The following is a 3,232-nucleotide window of genomic DNA, read 5'->3' on the forward strand; positions in this document are numbered from 1 at the left end:
GCCTTAGACCACTGAGCCATCTCACCAGCCCACTGAGCCATCTCACCAGCCCGTTCTGTCGTTTCTTACTAAGAAGGTACAAAGCCTGATCCCAGGCCTGGGCTCAAAGGTGAAGGTCACTGGCAACTCTGCACGTTTTTCAAAAGTGCTTCCTTACCAATGGGGATGATTCGTTTGAAACGCCGGGGCCCAGCCGTTCAGTCTTCCTTGGAGATGCAGCATGACCTGCCGGCCTGTCTCTGCTGTGGGACTTTCACAGTTTGTTTCTTTAAGGACAAGTGGTGCCCTACTTTATTCCAGGGAAATAGCCTCACTTACCTTTGTTGTGAGTGACAATTAGAGAGTGGGAAAAACTGAGACCATGGAGGAAGTGGAAGCGGCAGCCTCCTGACTGTCACAGGGGCAGGGGATGGGGGACCCTTGTGGTTTGGCATCCCAACAGAAATCCACAATTGTGTGTGTGTGGTACTGGGGATCCAACTCAGGACCTCGCACTTGTCAGGCAGGCACTTAGACCACTGAGCTATCTCCCCAGCCCTAGAAAGCTGCATTTCTTTGAGTCTTACCCTGATGTGCTCCTGGACAATGCGGAAGACAGCATTGGTGGCAGGAGTTTAAGGCTCTTTCTGCATTATCTGGTTGTTTCCTTGTGTTGACACTCAAGAGTAATTGTGCCCGCAGCTCAGTCTCCCTTTCTTTGTCTGCTAAGAGATTGGGTCGGAACTCACATTCTCCAGGATTATTTCCTATAATAAGGATTCACTCTGGGGTGACCTTGAATCTTTAGGAGTGTCATGGGCGAGGCCTAGTTGTTAGCCATGTGCCCTGTGAAGCACCATGAACCAGGACCTGGACTCCAGGTTTCCAACACTGGAAGTTTAGGAAGAGGCGGTGACACTTGGACCCAGGTGGTTATGTATGCTGTCTCGGGTCTTCAACAGGGATGCTCGAGGTCCCTTTGCATCTCTTCCATCTATGGCTGCTTCCCCCTCTAGAAGGAATCAGTAGGAATCTTTGTAAGTAGAAAGCATAGGAGATGGGTGAGATGGATTTCCCCCCAGATTGGGGTAGTACCACAGTTCCATCTTGATCTTGCTTGCAGCTGCCTACATGATGCTGGAGGAGAAGGCATAGCAGAACCATTGGGGTGCTTCTTTCTCAATCATAAGATTTCCCTGACTTCGGTAAGTTGGAGTTAGAGAAAAGTTGAAAGCCATTGGGCTGGGTAGGAGTACAGACAGAGGGAGCAGACTCAGCCTGCAGAGAAGCTGCCTCCCACGCCTGCTTGGGGAGCCAAACCTAGGCCAGGGTCTCTCCCTGCTGTAGAGAGGATGGTCACTGGTCTGATGGCCATAATCTATCCCTCACTTCTAAGGTGGCCCCCACATTGGGTCATCCTCATCATCTTCCTCTCATCTGCTAGTGGAAGGAAAGGCTTGCAAGCCTTGGGCTGGGTGGTCAAACTGCTGAAGCCAGAAACTACCCAGGTCCTTGGGAAAAAGCCAGGAACCCTGTAGGCAAAGATGCTGTAGGAATTTGCAATTACAGGGTAGAGTTCTGGGAAGGAATGAAAGTGTTGATGCTGACTGCATCCTGTCTGCAGGATGTCACATGGAGTGAGCCAGTGCCACGCCACCATGATCTGAGGGACAGCAAGTCAGAAGCATCCTGAGAACTTGAGTATACCCTAGAGCCACAAAGATATCAGTTAATAATTACAGCTTTGAACAGCACGGAGCTGTGTGCCCCTCTTTGAAGCACTTTACCACATTCAACTACTTTAATTCATAGTAATCTTTTGAGGTTGGTATAGCTATCCCTGTTTTACAGTTGAGGAAACCAAGGCTCACAGAGGTTAAGTCATTTGCCTAAAGCCACACAACGAGTAAGCGGCAATGCCAGGATCTGAACCCAGGCAATGCTGGTTCTGGGTTTTTTGCTCTATTTCAATGCTGTTCCTTTGAAGATAGACTACTAGTCCTGTGCATTGGTGCCAACTGCTTCTGGTATTTCCTGTTTATTGAAATGGAGAACAATGCATTTCCCAGATCAATGGTTAGTCCCAAGTGCTAGGTCTCTATTCCAGCCGCATGAGGTACGGAGAAGGCCTCTCTGTTGGCCTCACTGCTTGATTAGGTCTTTAATAGTTACTCTTCAGTTCTCACTAACTTTAGCTGTCAAATGGGGAGATGAGGGGACACAAGATAGGCATTAGGAGAAAGCAAGTGGGCCTGAGTCTTTGCAGCCCTCACTTCTGATTCTCCTGGGGAGACGCTTTTGCCTTTGATTCACTCCATCTATTGGGAGAGATGCTCCAACAGCATTTGCCTGATTGCAGCATAATTTGAAACTACCCCCACCCTTAAGAACATAATAGGAAATGACTTGGATGTGGTTCTCGTGTTTAAGCAACTTGTCTAGTCTGGTTGGAAAAGACAAAGCACTAGAAAAGGTAATTTCAGATAAATAAATGTAAATAATTCTCGAGTACGGAAGCACACAAGTCACACAAACCTGGGTGAGGGGACTCCAGTGTGGCATCCTGCTAGTCCCTATTTGCTATGCCAGGGAATTAAGCCCTCAGAATATTGAAACTTCCCCCCAGAAAGGGCCCAGCTTCCATGGGTGGGCCCAGATGCCGAGTTGGGTTAGAACTCTATCCCTCTGTTACCATAAGCCATCACTCAAACTGACAAAACTCCATGGTGTTCTGGGTTCCTGGGGTGGGTTAGGGTCCGGCCCAGGCAAGAGGCTGCAGTTTCCTTTGGGGATTGCTGGGAGAGAAGCTTCTATGGCAGGTACAGTGGGTGGGTACAATGCCACCCAGACATCCTGTCACTCAAGGAAGTCTGAATTTGTGAACTGAGTCAGGTAAGGATAGGAAGTTGACCGTTTTCAGGCATGGTGACACACGCAGTAAGGCTCAGCCTCTCAGGAGGCTGAGGCAGAAGTTTTGTAAATTTGAGGTGAGCTCGGGCAATTTAGGAAGGCCCTGTCTCAAAATAAAAAATAAAAAGGGGCTGGGGCTATAGTCCAGGGATGCAGCAACCCTGGGTTTGATGCTGATGATTTAAAAAAGGAAAACGGGGGTTGTGGTGGGGAGATGAATAGAGGGAAAGAAGAAAGAACAAAGGACTCCTCTAATGCCAGTCATGTTTCTAGTTTTCCATACCTGAGAATTTTTGGCTACCAGAAGAAATTGATGCCTGAATACCTGCCTAGCGCTGTCACT

The sequence above is a fragment of the Octodon degus genome, unplaced genomic scaffold (genome assembly GCF_000260255.1).
Source record: "Octodon degus isolate 3935 unplaced genomic scaffold, OctDeg1.0 scaffold00219, whole genome shotgun sequence".
Classification (NCBI taxonomy): domain Eukaryota; kingdom Metazoa; phylum Chordata; class Mammalia; order Rodentia; family Octodontidae; genus Octodon; species Octodon degus.